The 18119-nt window shown below is 44.7% G+C and overlaps 1 pseudogene; it reads left to right on the top strand.

Annotated features, from left to right (window-relative positions):
* Positions 1–7939: 7939 nt before the first annotated feature.
* LOC104674225 lies at positions 7940–8597 on the top strand (annotated as a pseudogene).
* The last annotated feature ends 9522 nt before the right edge of the window (positions 8598–18119 follow it).

Raw genomic sequence — 18119 nt, 5'->3', positions numbered from 1 at the left:
CCAAACTGATTTAACTTCATCTTTTCTTTTCCACCTCAGATAAAGCACAACTTTAGGTTGGGCGCAGTCACTCACACCTGTAATCCCAGCACTTTGGGCCAAGGTGGGCAGATCACCTGAGGTCAGGAGTTCGGGACCAGTCTGGTCAACATGGTGAAACCCCATCTCCACTAAAAATATGAAAATTAGCTGGGCATGATGGCGCACACCTGTAGTCCCAGTTACTCGGGAGGCTGAGGCATGAGAATGGCTTGAACCAGGGAGGTGGAAGTTGCAATGAGCTGCCACCATACTATTGCATTCCCGCCTGGGTGACAGAGATCCTGTCTCCAGAAGAAAAAAAAAAAAGCACAACTCTGATCACACCATGCCTCTGTTCAGAAGGCTTCAGCAGCTCCTCCACTGTCCAAAGAAAACCCAAACTCTGATGTCAGGCACTGATGGTCTTTTTCCTGAACCCTCCTAGGTTTCTAGGTTGGTGCAAATTACTTAATTTCTCTGAGCTTCAATTATTTGTTTAAAAACTATAGATGATAGTACCAACCTCTCAGATGTGTTGTAAGGATTAGGCCAGGTGCAGTGGCTCACGTCTGTGATCTCTGCACTTTGTGTGGCCAAGGTGGAAGGATTGCTTGAGCCCAGAAGTTAGAGACCAGCTGGGGCAGCATGGTGAGACCCCGTCTCTACAAAAAATACAAAAAATTAGCCAAGTGTGGTGGCGTGCACTTGTAGTCTCAGCTACTTGGGAGGCTGAGGCTGGAGGATTGCCTAGGTCCAGGAGGCTGAGGCTGCAGTGAGCCGTGATCGTGCCTCTGCACTCCAGCCTGGGAGACAGTGAGACCCTGTTTCAAAAACAAACAATAAATAAATACATTTCAGGTGAATACAAGCCCAGGTGACATATCAGCTCTTTCCTAATCATTTCCATTTTTCCCAATCTACCTCAGCTGCTAGTCTTTTTTTTTTTTTTTTAAACAACTCTTGTCTTATTTTGTGGTTTTTTGTGAATAAATAGTACCCTCTTAAAATGATATTGAGGCCAGGCGCAGTGGCTCACACCTCTAATCCCAGCACTTTGGGAGGCCAAGGCAGGCGGATCACTTAAGGTCAGCAGTTCGAGACCAGCCTGACCAAAAAGGTAAAACCCCCTTTGTACTAAAACTACAAAAATTAGCTGGGCATTGTGGTGCGCACCTGTAATCCCACCTACTGGGGAGGCTGAGGCAGGAGAACCACTTGAATCCAGAGGCAGAGGTTGCAGTGAGCTGAGACTGCGCCACTGCACTCTAGCCTGGGCAACAGAGTGAGACTCCACCTCAAAAAATAGATGATATTACATATGTGCAGCGTGAACTTATGTGAATTATAAGGAATAAATAAGAAGAGGGAGAGAAAGAATAAAGGAAAAATTTTGTTACTCATTACTCAGGGTAATGAATGACAATGATGCTCCCAAGCAATGAGGCAAACAAATCACTCCATGTTATGATCTGAATGACGACAAGTGAATTTACAGGTCATAGAGCCAGACAAGTGCATAGCACCTCCAAGGAATTAAAAAAATTGAGGACCCTAGAAAACCAATATAGAGTTAGTAGCCTCTTCTTTGATCATAAATGCAATCATATGGTATGCCCATATATACTATATTTGGAGGTGATTTAAGTATTTTCAGGGATCATTGTGACTTGACACAATTTTTACCTTCAAAACCTACTCACTACCAACCTCATAAAACTAAACACTAAACTATAAGCCCTTTGAGGAAAAATCTGGGTTTTATGCACCTTGGCATAGTCATGTCACAAAGATGGGGAATAACTTAGAAATCAGAGTATATTCTGATGATAATCAGCCAAGTAATTTTTTTGGCTTATAGCATATATAAAAACTGACTGAATTAACACATATTGTCAAAAATTCAGCCAGGTGCACTGGCTCATGCCTGAAATCTTAACACTTCGGGAGGCTGAGGCAGGAAGATCACTTGAGCCCAGGAATTTGATACCAACTTGTGCAACATGGCAAGAACCTGTCTCTACAGAAAATACAAAAATTACTTGGGCATGATGGCACGAGCCTTGAGTGCCCACTAATCAGGAGGCTGTGGTGGAAGGATCGCCTGAACCCTGGAGGTGGAGGCTGCAGTTACTTGTGATTGTACCACTGCACTCCAGCCTGGGTAACATACTGAGACCCTATCTCCAAATAAATAAATGAACTAAAGATTTTTTTTTAAAAAAGAAGGAAACTATCTAGCTATAATTATGCTAGATTTTGCCAAGCACTGACATTTTTGACACAGTTTCAGAACTAAATAGAACTATATATTTGTTACCTAAATTATGTAAGCTATTCATGTTGTTAAAAATAAAGATGAGAAAGAAAGAGGAAAAAAGAAAAGGTATATACTTAAGCAAAAAGAAGAAAAAAGATAAATACGACCCAATTACCCAAAGATACCAATTACTAACATTTTTTATTTATAATCGTTCATATTTTTTTCAGTATGTGTCTATCTGTTTAATGTACACTTTTAAATCACACTGATGGTTATAAAAATGAATCATAGAATCTTAACACTGAGTGACTGTAGCCCAAGCCCCTCATTTGACAGTTGCGGAATCTGCAAGACTCTTTCCTGAGGGTGGAACACAGCTGGACTATAATTATAGCATCTTTGAAAATATGAGGCCTTCGGGTCACAGAAGTAACTTCATGTTCTTGCTTGTTCAAATCACAGTGGCACAGACTCTGGATACTTATTATGTTCTAGAACAAAAAAATGGGCAACAGAGGGTTAAAAAATACAAAAAAAGGTGAAATTAGATTATTGAAGGTTAAAATCAGAATGTTCTTATAAGATTGATCATTAAGTCACTTAGTCATGCTAGAAAAGTGCTTTTGACTGAGTCAGAAAAACTATGCTGTAATTTCCAAACTGCTATTTATAAGACATGTGACTTTGGTCACTTCTCTGTGCCTATTTCCTCATCTGTAACATGGGAATTATCATCATTCATTTGTATTTTAATTAAATCAAATGAAACACAGACTGTGAAAGTATCTGTTAACTGTGAGTGTTGTGCAAAGTGAGGTGTTGTTCAAAGCAAGAAAGAGGAATACTGAATGCATAGACTAACTTCTAACAAATCATGCATTTCTGTGTTTCCCCTTAGGCTGCAATGCTCTTCCCTATCTTGGTGTCTCTTCCAATTTGATGTTTCGTGTGTGTTTTCAGATCACCATGTGTCTATCTCCTTCATACAACTATCACACTTTTTTTTTCTGATATGGAGTTTCGCTCTTGTTGCCCAGGCTAGAGTGCAACGGTGCAATCTCATCTCACCGCAACCTCCACCTCCCAGGCTCAAGTGATTCTCCTGCCTCAGCCTCCCGAGTAGCTGGGATTACAGGCATGTGCCACCACTCCCGGTCAATTTTATAATTTTGGTAGAGACAGGGTTTCTCCATGTGGGTCAGGCTGGTCTTGAACTCCCAACCTCAGGTGATCTGCCCTCCTCAGCCTCCCAAAGTGCTGGGATTACAGGCGTGAGCCACCATGCTGGCCACAACTATCACATTCTTATTGTCATTCTTGATTTCTATTTCCATCTCCCCCACTAGATAACATACTCTTAATGATGGAAATTGGGTATTTTTTGAGGGATGCTTGAGGGCCTCTCCTTTCCTTGTTCCTGATCTCTATCAGCACTCCCCAAGACAAGATTCCTCCACCCTCTCAGCCAGGATTTGCCAACCACCATGTCCCTAACCTCAAATCTCCTCCCCACCAGGAAACATTTTTAGAAGCACCATTAACCCTCTTGCTTTTATATCCCCAGCATGGGAAACAATGCCTAGCAGTCAAACTGCAGTCAGTGAAAGTTGGCTGAAGGATGAATGAATGAGACAACTGAATTATCATATCTGTCTTCAAGAATGCTTTCTTTCTGCCAATCAAGGCCTCCTCTGTGTAAATCTCCGAAATCCGACGGTTTGACAATTTTGGTTTGATTATTCAAGGAGGGCCATGACTTGTATTACCTTGTGATTTTGCTGAAGAAAGAATGTGAATGAACACAGGGCCAGGCCCGGGGTCAGGATCCGGGCCCTCTTAGCCGTGTTATGCTCCCCAACCTCCAGCTCCTCCATGTGGCTTTGTCATTGCTGACTCTGTCACATGCTCAGAGAAGCCAGAAATCAAGACCTTTTGACTCTGAAGTTCAAGTTCGTTTTTTTCCCTCTCTCTTTCTTATTTATTTATTTAATTTTTTTTTTTTTTTTTTTTTGTTTGAGACCAAGTCTTGCTCTGTCGCCCAAGCTGGAGTGCAGTGGCACAATCTCGGCTCACCGCAATCTCTGCCTCTCAGGTTCAAGGGATTCTCCTGCCTCAGCCTCCAAGTAGCTGGGATTATAGGCACGCACCACTACACCAGGCTACTTTTGTATTTTTAGTAGAGACGGGGGTTTCTCCATGTTGGTCAGGCTGGTCTCAAACTCCCAACCTCAGGTGATTTGCCGCCTCAGCCTCCCAAAGTGCTAGGATTACAGGCGTGAGCCACTGAGCCCAGCTAACTTTTTTTTTTTGAGACGTGGTCTCACTATGTTGCCCAGGATGATCTTGAACTCCTTCCTAGGCTCAAGCAATCCTCCTGGCTCAGCCTTCCAAAGTGTTGGAAGGCATAAGCCAGCATGCCTGGCCCCTTTCTTACAGGGTCTCACTCTGTTGCCAGGCTAGAGTGCAGTAGTGTGATCTTGGCTCATGCAGCCTCAGCCTCCCACACTCAAGTTAGCCTCCTACCTCCGTCTCTTGAGTAGTTGGGACTACAAGTGAGTGCTACCACGCCTGGCTAATTTTTTTTTTTTTTTTTAGATGGAGTCTTGCTCTGTCACCCAGGCTGGAGTGCAATGGCGTGATCTCAGCTCACTGCAACCTCCACCTCCCAGGTTCAAGCAATTTTCCTGCCTCATCCTCCCTGGGACTACAGGTGCATGCCACCATGCCTGGCTGATTTTTGTGTTTTTAGTAGAGACGGGGTTTCACCATATTAGGCCAGGCTAGTCTTGAACTCCTGACCTCGTGATCCACCTGCCTTGGCCTCCCAAAGTGCTGGGATTACAAGCGTGAGCCACCACACCTGGCCTGTTTTTGTATCTTTTGTAGAGACAGGGTTTTGCCATGTTGCCCAGGCTGGTCTCATACTCCTGGGCTCAAGCAATTTGCCCACTTCGGCCTCTCAAAGTGCTGGGACTAGAGGTGTGAGCCACCATGCCCAGCCCTAAGTTCTTTCTTTTATAGCTCTCAAAAACATTAGAATGTTCTCTCTTCTTTTTTTTTTTTTTTTTTTTTTTTCTGAGATGGAGTTTCACTCTTGTTGCCCAGGCTGGAATGCAATGGCACAATCTCGACTCACCACAGCCTCTGCCTCCCGGGTTCAAGCCATTTTCCTGCCTTAGCCTCCCGAGTAGCTGGGATTACAGGCATGCACCACCATGCCCGACTAATTTTGTATTTTTAGTAGAGATGAGGTTTCTCCATGTTGATCAGGCTGGTCTCGAACTCCTGACCTCAGGTGACCCACTCGCCTCGGCCTCCCAAAGTGCTGGGATTACAGGCGTGAGCCACCGTGCCCAGCCCTCTCCTCTTTTTAAAGATTCTTTAGTATTATTATTATTTTAATTTATTTGGAGAGACAGGGTCTATGTTGCCCTAGCTGGTCTCGAACTCCTGAGCTCAAGTGATCCTCTCATCTTGACCTTCAAAGTGCTGGGATTACAGGTGTGAGCCACTGTGCCTGGCCAAGGTTAGAATTTTCAAAGCATTTTGTTATCTCATTTGATTTCCACAACAACTCAATGTGGATACAATTAGTATTTGTCCTTTACAGATTTGCAAAGAGGCTCAGAGAGTTTAACTTACTTGCTGAAGGTCACTCAGCTGATAAGCAACAAAGAGGACCCTAGAAGTCAAGATCCCTGAGTCTACATAAATGCTGTCTTCTTTTTTATCATAATACAATCATTTTGGACAAGAAACCACCCAATGCATTTATTAAATATATAAAGAAAAATAAAAGATAGCATTCTTTTAAGAAAAAAAGACATTTAAAAAAAAAGAAGGCTGGATTCAGTAGCTCACACCTGTAATCCCAGCAGTTTGGCAGGCTGAGGTGGGAGGATCACTTGAGCATAGGAGTTCAAGGCCAGCCTGGGCAACATAGTGAGACCCTGTCTCTCCAAATAAATTAAAATAATAATAATACTAAAGAAAAAATAGTTCCCAGAAGGAGAGGCAAAGAGGGCATTGGGGTCAATCATATGTGTAAAATTTGGTCTACACTGAAACTTTTTAGAGATTCAGTAAATATTAGTTGATGATAGTACTTTTTGATAGCAGCTATTATATATATTGTGTATGTTCTTATGGAGTCTAACATATGGTTTCCACAGTAGGGTTCAGTAAATTTGGGTGTACCAGGAGGAGATCATTAGCTAAATTTATCAGATTATGTTCCTGCCATGACAGGTAGCTGAGAAATGGGTGTGTTAGTAAAGGCATGGTGAGGGCTGGGCATGGTGGCCCATGGCTGTAATCCCAGCCCTTTGGGAAACTGAGGCAGGAGGCATCACTTGAGGCCAGGATGTTGAGACCAGTCAGAGCAACATAATGAGATCCTGTATCTACAAAAAAAAAAAGAAAAGTTTTAATTAGCTGGGCATGGTGGTACACACCTGTAGTCCTAGCTATTCTGGAGGCTGAGGCTGGAGTATTGCTTGAGCAGAAGAGTTCAAGACTGCAGTGGGGCTGTGATCACGCCACTGCACTCCAGCCTGGGCAACAGAGCTAGATCCTGTCTCTAAAAAAGAAATTTTTAAAAAAATGTTAGGGATATGATTTGGTGAGTGATGCAGAGAGCCAAAAGAATGGGATGCAATTCCCTGGAAGCACAACTGCTACCTGTGGGAATCATCCTGGGAACTCCCCTATTATCTGGAGATGCCAAAGGGTGGCAGTGTCCAAACTGAGGAAGCACCCAAATGCAGGGAGACAGAATGGGCGAATGGCAAACACTCGAGCCTCCAAGGTTAGAGCCCTGGCTCTGCTCCCATGCTTTCTAAGATCTCTTACATAGCTGGGCATGGAGGCATGCCTATCTATAATCCCAGCTACTTGGGAGACTAAAGAAGGAGGTTCACTTGAGTCCAGGACTTCGAGACCAGCCTGAACAACGTGTGTGTGTGTGTGTGTGTGTGTGTGTGTGTGTGTGTGTGTATTATTTTATTTATTTATTTATTTTTGAGACGGAGTTTCGCTCTTGTTGCCCAGGCTGGAGTGCAATGGCATGATCTTGGCTCACTGCAACCTCCGCCTCCCGGATTCAAGTGATTCTCCTCCCTCAGCCTCCCAAGTAGCTGGGATTACAGGCATGCGCCACCATGCCCGACTCATTTTTTTTTTTTTTCCTTTTTTTTTTTGCAGGCGCCTGCCACCATGCCCCGCTAGTTTTTGTATTTTTTGCAGGCGCCTGCCACCATGCCCCGCTAGTTTTTGTATTTTTAGTAGAGACGGGGTTTAACCATGTTGACCAGGCTGGTCTCAAACTCCTGACCTCAGGCGATCCTCCCGCCTCAGCTTCCCAAAGTGCTGGGATTACAGGTGTGAGCCACCGCACCCGGCCTAATTTTGTATTGTTAGTAGAGAAGAGATTTCACCATGTCGGCCAGACTGGTCTCGAAATCCTGACCTCAGGTGATCCACCTACTTCGGCCTCCCAAAGTGCGGGATTACAGGCATGAGCCACCGGGCCCGGCCCTTAATACTATTTTTAAGTGACAACACATGTCATAGAAGTATTAACTATTGTTACTAGTACCAGTGCCTGTGCCTGTGACACTTTCCTTATCTGCTAATGACTAGAAAAATAAAAAGATGTGCTTTCCCAGGCGGTTGCCGAAGATGGCGGAGGTGCAGGTCCTGGTCCTCGATGGTCGAGACCATCTCCTGGGCCGCCTGGTAGCCATCGTGGCTAAGGAGGTAATGCTGGGCTGGAAGGTGGTGGTCGTACGCTGCGAAGGCATCTACATGTCTGGCAATGTCTACAGAAACAAGTTGAAGTACTTGGCTTTCCTCCGTAAGCGGATGAACACCAACCCTTCGGGAGGCCCCTACCACCTCCAGGCCCCAAGCTGCATCTTCTGACGGACCGTGCGAGGCATGCTGCCCCACAAGACCAGGGAGGCCAGGCCTCTCTGGACCGCCTCCAGGTGTTGGACCATGTGGGACCGCCTCCAGGTGTTTGACAGCATCCCACCGCCCTACGACAAGAAAAAGTGGATGGTGGTTCCTGCTGCTAGTCAAGGTCGTGCGTCTGAAGCCTACAAGAAAGTTTCCCTATCTGGGGCGCCTGGCGCATAAGGTTGGCTGGAAGTACCAGGCAGTGACAGCTACCTTGGAGAAGAGGAAGGAAAAGGCCTAGATCCACTACCGGAAGAAGAAACAACTCATGAGGCTACGGAAACAGGCCGAGAAGAACGTGGAGAAGAAAATCCACAAATACGCAGAAGTCCGCAAGACTCATGGACTCCTGGTCTGAGCCCAATAAAGAATGTTAAATTCCAAAAAAAACAAAGAAAGAAAGAAAAAGATATGGCTGGGCTCAAAGCCTCTAACCCCTGGGCTCAAGTGATCCATCCCAGCCTCTGAAAGTATTGGGATTACGAGTGTGAGCCACCATGCCCAGCCATTATAAAACTTTTAAACCTAGTTTTTAAAATGTTTTAATTTTTAAGTTTTTTTTGAGATTAGGTTTAAAAGTTTTATAAGTGGTGTGAGCACAGCTTACTGCAGCCTCGACCTCCTGGGCTCAAGAGATCCTCTAACTTAAGCCTCCTGAGTCGCTGTAACCACAGGCAGGCACCACCACACACAGCTACTTTTTACATTTTTTTGTGGAGGTGGGTTTTACTAAGTCTCCAGGCTGGTCTCGAACTCATGAACTCAATCCTCCTGCGTTGGCTCCCCAAAGTGTTGAGATTACAGGCTTGAGCCACCATGCCCAGCCTAAAATTCGTTTTAACTAATAAAAAGGTTTTAGTGGGGAAAAAGTCAGTAATATAGCTGAGCATGGTGGTGTGCATGCCTGTGGTCTCAACTACTTGAAGGCTGAAGTGGACCAGGAGATCAAAGCTGCACCACTGTACTCCAGCCTGGGCAACAGAATAAGACTCCATGTCGTCAGTGAGATACCACTATATATCAACAAGAATGGATATAAATTAAAAAGACTGACAATACCAAGTGTTGACAAAGATGTGGAGCCACTAGAACTCTTATTCATTGCTAGTGGGAATGCAAAAGGGGACAGCCAGTTGTACAACAGTTGGAGTACCTTATAGTTAAACATACATTTAGCATATGGCCCAGTAATCCTTCTCCTAGGTAATTATCCAAGTGAAATGAAAATATATATCCACATAAGCGTTCATACAGTAATATTCATAATAGTTAAAAACTAGAAACAATCCACATGTTCATTAAGAGGAGGGTATAGAAACAAACTGTGCTCTATTTACAAAACTAAATATTACGCAGCAATAAAAAGAAGTAAACTCTAACACATGCAACAACACAAAGGAATCTCAAAAAACATCATGCTGAGTGAAAGAAGCATAACACCAAAAAGCACATGCCATGTGATTCTATTTTTGTGAAGTTCTAGAACTTGACAAACTGATGGTGGAAATATTTGAAATACTGTTTGCTTCTGCAGTGATGGGAAGGAGAAAAAAAAGTCCAGGAGATTGAGGTAAAAAATTCCATGAAGATAGTTGGGCATAGTGGCAAGTACCTGTAATCCTAGCACTTTGAGAGGCTGAGGTGGATGAATCACTAGAGCCCAGGAGTTCCAGACCAGCCTGGGTAACATAGGCAGACCCCATCTCTATAACAATTCAAATAAAAAAATCAGCCTTGTGTGGTGGTGCATGCCTGAGGTGGGAGGATCCCTTGAGTCCAGGAGTTTGAGGCTGCAGTGAACCATGATCGTGCCACTGCACTCCAGCCTGGGTGACAGAGCAAGACCCTGTCTCAAAAAACAAAACAAAAAGAAGAATAAAAATAAACAAAAAATTATACAAATATTTTATAGGTTTATTTAAGGGAAGAAGAAAATGTTTTCAAAAGAGAAAAAAATTCTATGAAGAAGTAAACTGTTCCCTACTTCTCTTACCTAGTTCTTAAGTAGCTTTGTTTGTTATTCAGTTTCTTCAAGTAGCTCTTGTTCCCATCTCAGCAAATTTTACCTAATTTACTGGCATTTTGATCTCAAGAGAGTTGACAGTTTGACAAATGAGCTGAAGAATCCATCAGAGAAACACAGTGTGGAATAATGTATCTTGCTAGCCTTCCAGATGTGTCCTAGGGGACAGAAATCAACTGGTCACTTTTAGAGAAGAGTACTAATAAACTAGATTTATAACTAATAACACGGACCAATCTCAAGGAGATCTCAAAAGTTAAAATACAACACATAGGTCATGCATGGTGGCTCAAGCCTGTAATCCCAGCACTTGGGGAGCTAGATTCTTAAAAAAAAAAAAAAAAAAAAAAAAAGTCAGGCTTCAAGACCAGCATCAGTTTCCAACCAAATCTACTACCAGGGTCAGCATTCACTGATACGATTTCAGATTAGATTAGGGTTCATAATGAAATATGTGACTTGGATAGTCCACTAAACTTCTTTTAATTTTTTTTCCCCAGGACACATACCACATTTCAATACACCACGTAATTGACTTATTTAATGTGCCTGTTGTCTGTCTCCCTGCTCCAGAATTCAGCTCCAGGAGAGCAGAGATCTGGGTCACTGTATTCACTGATGCGCACTAAGGGCCCAAAAATGATGGCTGTTGACATAGATGGTGTTCAATAACTAGTTGTTGAATAAATCAGTGAACTTCTGCCATCGAATAATTCCTATCTGCCAAATAATAATCCTATAAGATAAGAAGAGCTACCAGGGTTTACTACATGCCAGTCCCTGGGCTGAGCACTACATACATTATCTTATTTAAACTTGCAATTTGGGAGACTGAGGTGGGTGGATTACTTGAGGTCAGGAGTTTGAGACCAGCCTGGTCAACATGGTGGAAGCCTGTCTATCCTAGGAAAAAAAAAAAAAAATTAGCCAGGTATGGTGGCAGGTGCCTGTAATCCCAGCTGTTTGGGAGGCTGAGGCAGGAGAATTGCTTGAACATGGAAGGCAGAGGTTGCAGTGAGCCAGGATTGTACTACTGCACTCCAGCCCTGGGCCACAAAGTGAGACTCAAACAATAAAAATAATAAAAAAACAGAAATAAAAAATAAACTTTCAACAGCCCCATAACCTAGTTATCAGACCCACTTTGCAAATAGGAGGCTTAGAAAGGCTAAGCAAACTGTTTAAGATTGCACAGCTGCTAGGAAGCAAAACGGGAATTTGAATTTGGACTCTGTAAAACTCCTAAGCCTGTGCTTAAACACTGTCTCACATGACCACTAGCTAGGAGGGCTACATGTACAACACCGGAAAAGAAAAGAACAGATTTCTCTGCACTTCAATTAGAACTGATGGCTTCTCAGCATCCAGTAACTTCATCAGGTTTCTCTTGTTTGTTTGTTTGAAGATGTCTCACTCTGTCACCCAGGTTGGAGGGCAGTGGCATGATCACAGCTCACTGCAGTCTCTACCTCCGAGCTCAGGTGATCCTCCCACCTCAGCCTCCTGAGTAGCTGGTACTACCAAGTGCATGCCACCACACCCGGCTAATTTTTTATTTTTCGTAGAGATGAAGTCTCACTATGTTGCTCAGGCTGGTCTTGAACTCTTGGACATAAGCGATCCTCCCATCTTGGCCTCCCAAAGTGCTGTGATTACAGGCATGAGCCACTGCTCCAAGTCTCACACTCACTTCTGGAAGTGAGGTGCAATCATGAGCTTGGATTTGTGGTTTAGGGGGAAAAGCTTGAGCTTTGAAATCTTACAGTTGTGGGTTCAAATGTTATGTCTCTGCTTGCTACCTGTGTGACCTTCAAAAGTTATTTAATCCTTCTGGCCTTAGATTTTTCACTAGTACAGTGGAAATACTGATGCCTCCCTCATGAAGTTTGAGAAGTTAAAGAAAATATTTGCAATAAATATGAAGGCCCCTTCTCCTTCACATGGTCACATAAAAGAAAAACCAAGGTCAGGTGTGGTGGCTCATCCCTGTGATCCCAGCACTTTGGGAGGCTGAGGCACGCAGATCACTTGAGACCAGGAGTTTGAGACCAGCTTGGTCAACATGGTGAAACCCCATCTCTGCTAAAAATACAAAAATTAACTGAGTGTGGCAGGTGTGTGCCTGTAATCCCAGCTACTTGAAAGGCTGAGGCAGGAGAATCACTTGAACCCAGGAGGTGGAGGTTTCAGTGAGCCAAGATCGTGCCACTTCACTCCAGCCTGGGTGACAGAGTGAGACTCTATCTCCAAAAAAGAAAGATAAACCGAGCATGTTTTTTCCTGTTAGAAAACAAATGGGAAAAGAGAACAAAGAGGAGGTGTTTAAGATCTCCAAGGTACCTTTTCTCATCTTGTATGAGTTTTGTTAGAGGAGGATTGGGAGCAGGTCAAGGAGAAAAAAACTGGGAGAGTTTCTCTTCCAGACTCCTCTTCCCTGAGCATGTTCCTCACATCTGCCTAACTGTGAATTTCTGTTGGGAGCAGCAGAGAGGGAGTGAGAGGAAAGGAGAGGAGAGGAGAGGGAAGGGGAAGGCTCAGAGAGTCCTCCAAATTTGTGGTTGCTACAAAGCAACCAGAATGGTTTGTCTCTTTCTTATTGATCTTGATAGAGACAGGAGGCAGAGAAATTCTAGGCAGATGGGGCAGGTCTCCAGCAAAACCCCACCTTTGAGCCAAAAAGCCTGAAACCTGAAGCCCAAAGTGAGAACTTCCATCTCTGTTTGCCCACTCTCTTCCGATTGGTTCTTTCTGAATAATGTCCTTTTACCAATCAAATGTTGCCTTTTCCAAAACTACCTATAGCCCACCCCACCCCCCATCCTGTGCCCATAAAGACCCCAGACTCAGTCGTAGAGGGGGAGAAGTGGCTTGACTAGAGAGAGGTGACTTGACTTCAGGGAAGAGCTGGCTGGAGATGGCTGGACTTCAGGGGAGGATTACCTGCCTATCCCACCCCCGTCTCCAGCTCCCCTCTCCACTGAAAGCGGTTTCCATCGCTAAATAAAATTCTCCACCTCCACCATCCTTCAAGTGTCCATGTGACCTTATTCTTTCTGGATGCGGACAAGAGTTTGGGGCCCACCAAGAGCAGGTACCAAAAAAAGGCTGTCACCTGGGCCTTCTGCCCCCACTGGCAGAGGGCAGCCATCCCACACGGACTCGGTGAGGCAAGGGACTCACTGAGCTGATAACTCACTGCTGTCCACAGACGGTGAAGCTAAGAGGGCATCGTAACATGCCCTCTGGAGCTTTGGGGGTCACAGGCACCCCCACCTGGGCAACACCACGGGGCCTGCACAGAGCCTGTTCCTGCAGGCACCCAAGGTGGCCATGCCCCTATTGAAAGTCTGATGAGGGGATCGACAAAAATCCTGCATCAACTCATTGAGTTATTTATGTATTCTGGATGATAATTCTTTTATCTGTCATAAGCATGCAAATATCTCTCTATAGTTTGTGGCTTGTCTTCTAATATTTTTCTTGGTGTTATTTCTTGCTAAGTTGTATAATTATTTATTGCTTTAAAAGCTTTAAAAAGGCAAGTAAAGGACAATGTTAGAATTTCTTTCTTTTTTTTTTTTTTTTTTGAGACGGAGTCTCGCTCTGTAACACACGCTGGAGTGTAGTGGTGCAATCTCGGATCACTGCAACTTCCACCCCCCGGGTTCAAGTGATTCTCCTGCATCAGCATCCCGAGTAGTTGGGATTATAGTTGCATGCCACCACATCCGTCTAATGCTTTTGTATTTTCAGTAGAAACAGGGTTTCACCATGTTGGCCAGGCTGGTCTCGAACTCCTGACCTCAAGTGATCTGTCCATCTTGACCTCCAAAGTGCTGAGATTATAGGCATAAGCTACCGTGCCCAGCCTCTTTTCTTTCTTTCTTTTCTTCTTCTTCTTCTTTTATTTTTCTTTGAGACAGGGTTTCCATCTTGTCACCCAGGCTAGAGTGCAGTGGCATGACTTTGGCTCACTGCAACCTCTTGCCATAGCCTCCCAAGTAGCCGGGACTACTGGCATGCACCACTGCACCTAGCTAATTTTTGTATTTTTGTAGAGACGGGGTTTCACTGTGTTGCCCAGGCCAGTCTCAAACTCCTAAGCTCATGTGATCTGCTCACCTCAGCCTCCCAAAGTGCTGGAATTACAGGTGTGAGCCACCACACTCAGCCAGCATTTGTTTTCCAAAACTAAGTAAATGGATATTTAACTGGCAAATGAGTTGTTCTGCTGTTAACTATTCTTTTATATATTTTGTGGTATTTCATAAAACAAAAAGAAAAATCGCCGAAGAAAGGTTTGATCCTCTTTCCCCTTATCTCAGGCCCCAGAGCACAGCTACCCACGAAAACCCCCCTCTCTTAAACCTTCTTTAGTGAAGGCTATTGAACATAGGAGAAGAAAGCTGCATCTAAAAATGACTTGGAATTCTGGGGACATTCTTGGCTGAGACACCCAATCACAGGAACAGCCCCAGGCCTGGTTGTGAAAGAGGCTACTTGTCTCTGGGCGCCTCCATTCCTGAACCCCTACCCTGTCCTTTCAACATCTTCTCCCCCAGGCACCTGGCAGTCTCATGGGACTCCCAAAGTCACCTCCCCCAGCACCAGACACACAATAAACCCACAAAGGGAAGAGACTTACTGGAAGTAGGCTCAACCCAGTAACGAGTTACCTTTTTTTTTTTTTTTTAAGGATTTACATTTTGCAAGTATTTAGGGAGTGGGCAAAGAAAGACTAAAAAAACAGCCAAAGCTCCTGCGGGAGGGGTCTTTCTAAATAAAGCCTTCACAGAATGGCCGGGAGACCCCTCAGGAGGTCCTAACACTTCAAGACCCCATCTTGTTCAACATCAGAGCCCCAATGGCAAGCCAGTGCTTGGTAGGCACGAAATATGTGTTAAATGAATTAAATGACTTGTTTTGTTCTGTGCCAGGCAGTGTGTGAGTCATTGGGAATATGTCAGTAAAGAAAACAGGCACAAATTCCTCTCCTCTGGGAACTGTTTCCCATCTATGTATAGGGGTGGAAGAAGGAGGATGAGGGTGCTGAGGACTGTCAACAAAATAAGTACATTTCTATTACATTGATATTATACAGTAAGTACTTTGGGAAAAAAGAAAGAAAGAGAGCGAGAAAGGGAGGGAGGAAGGGAGGGAGGGAGGGAGGGAGGGAGGGGGAGGGAGGGAGGGAGGGAAGACAGAACAGAATTTGCAAGTGAAGGAGTGGAGGAGTGAACTTCGAGGCTACATAGGGAACAGGGACAAGGCGATGAATTCCCCTCACCCTTCAACATTTCTTGTCATTTCAAGACTGAATCTCTCAAGTTCTAAGAATACATTATGTGAAACCTGTCTCTACAAGAAATACAACATTTACCTGATTATGGTGGTGTGTGCCTGTAGTCCCAGCTACTCGGGAGGCTGAGGTGGGAGGATTACCTGAGCCCAGGGAGGTCAAGGCTGCAGTGAGCTGTGATTGTGCCACTGTACTCCAGCCTGGACAATAGAGTGAGACCCTGTCTTAAAAACAAACAAAAAAAATTATGCTGTTTCTTGCTTCAGTAGTTCGCATATACTGTTCCCTTTGCCTGATATTTATCTCCCGTCTTTTCCACCTGGCCAATTCCTACGTGTCCTTCAAGATCCATTTCAGATGCCACCCTCTCAGCGCCTGGAGGGAGAGGTAAATTGTTACTACCTTTGTACTCCCATAATACTTTGTTGACTTCTTACTAGAAGCTCTCAGTACCTCTCCTGAGTCACATGTGTTTGTAGAACTCTTACAACAATGGGGAAGCTATTACTATCATCACAGCTTTTAGACATATGAGAAAACAGGTTGTAACAAGTTAAGTAACTTGTCTCAGGTCATCGCTGGATTTGGAAGCCTGGACTTTAAGGTCAACAACCCAGGCTCCAAAACAGAGCTCTTCCTATGATTCCAGGAGCGCCACCTGGCATTGGGTGATTTACATTTAAATTAGAATTTTCTGCTGCATTGTGATCAACTTGAGGATAGACACCATTTCTATTTAGTTGGGGGGAGGGGTTGTCTGTGAGGAGTTCTGGATAAATATTTGTTTAGTGAATAAAGGGATGAATTAGTCACCAACAGTTCAGGCATTCACGTGGAATTTATTTTTGAGCCTGAGCCTTCCTGTGCTCCCTAAATCTTGCCTCACAACTGACTTCTTGCTACACCTGACCTCACCCGAACCAAATAATGCTGAGAAAAGGGACGATTTTGGCATTTGGCTGCTTTCTTTCCACTTGGGGCACTCTTAACTAAATTGCTTTGCAGACTGCTGGGGGAGGGCACAGGGTCAAGAGTCGAGTGACTTGGTGAAGGGGTGGTAGGGCCAGCAGCACCTGGGGCCAGAGGCCACTGCGGGGCAGAGCCCAGGGGCTTAGCCATTCTCTCCTCTGCCTCCTCAGTATCCCTGTGTTCCTCTCCCAAACAGTAGGCAAACCTCAGATGCCAAGTCTCCGAGCAGGGCAAAAAAAGACTAGTTTCCCCAGTCTTTCTGAAAAGGTAGAGAATATTGTTTTCTTTTCTTTTCTTTTTTTTTTTTTTTTTTGAGAATATTGTTTTCTATTGGTCTCTAAGCTAATAAATGAGACATTGTATTCATCACTCAGGTACAGGAGAACTGGAAAAGAAGATGTTCTGAGGGTGACCAAGAACGAGGGAAGAGAAGGCCTTGAAGAAGGCAGCTTTCTTTTTTCTTTTCTTTCTTTCTTTTTTTTTTTTAGACAGAATTTCACTCTGTTGCTTAGGCTGGAGTTCAGTGGCTCAATCTTGGCCCAATGCAACCTCTACCTCCCAGGTTCAAGCGATTCTCCTGCCTCAGCCTCCCGAGTAGCTGGGACTACAGGCATGCACCACCATGCCCGGCTAATTTTTTGTATTTTTAGTAGAGCTGGGGTTTCACCATTTTGGCCAGGCTGGACTTGAACTCCTGAACTAAAGTGGTCCACCCACCTAGGCATCTGAAAATGTTGGGATTACAGGCGTGAGCCACCACATCCAGCTGAAGAAGGCAGCTTTCTTAGGGATGACTTATTCCTGTGCCTCATAGGGGCGACTTATTCCTGTACCTCGCAGGCAGCCTGAAATACATGTTGAGTGAACTAGCTGGATGTTTGGGAGGGAAATCTTTATGCTTCTGGTGGTTGGAGATAGGTGCTTTCCTTCCATATCAGGGTGAAGAAACATTTACGTTGCCTACTTTAGTTTCTCTTTTTCCTTTTTTTTTTTTTTTTTTTTTGAGATGAAGTCTCGCTCTGTCACCCAGGCTGGAATGCAGTGGTGCAATCTTGGCTCACTGCAGCCTCCACCTCCCAGGTTCAAGTGATTCTCCTGCCTCAGTCTCCTGGGTAGCTGGGACTACAGGCATGCGCCACTGCGCCCGGCTAATTTTTTGTATTTTTAGTAGAGACAGGGTTTCACCATGTTAGCTAGGATGGTCTGGATCTCCTGACCTCGTGATCTGCCCGCCTTGGCCGTCCAAAGTGCTGGGATTACAGGCGTGAACCACTGCGCCTGGTCTGCCTACTTTAGTTTCTAAAGAGCTTTCCAGGCTGGGCGTGGTGGCTCACACCTGTAATCCCAGCATTTTGGGAGGCGGAGGCAGGAGAATCATTTGAGGTCAGAAGTTCGAGACCAGCCTGGCCAATGTGGTGAAAACCCGTCTCTATTAAAAATGCAAAAATTAGCTGGGCTTGGTGGCACACACCTGTAGTCCCAGCTACCTGGGAGGTTGAGGCAGGGGAATCACTTGAACCCGGGAGGCAGAGGTTGCAGTGAGCCGAGATCACACCACTGCACTCCATCCTGGGCCCACACCGACCTCC

This window comes from Rhinopithecus roxellana, chromosome 9 (assembly GCF_007565055.1).
Source record: "Rhinopithecus roxellana isolate Shanxi Qingling chromosome 9, ASM756505v1, whole genome shotgun sequence".
Classification (NCBI taxonomy): domain Eukaryota; kingdom Metazoa; phylum Chordata; class Mammalia; order Primates; family Cercopithecidae; genus Rhinopithecus; species Rhinopithecus roxellana.
The sequence above is the reverse complement of the archived record's forward strand: the minus strand, read 5'-3'. Positions and strand labels throughout refer to the sequence as shown.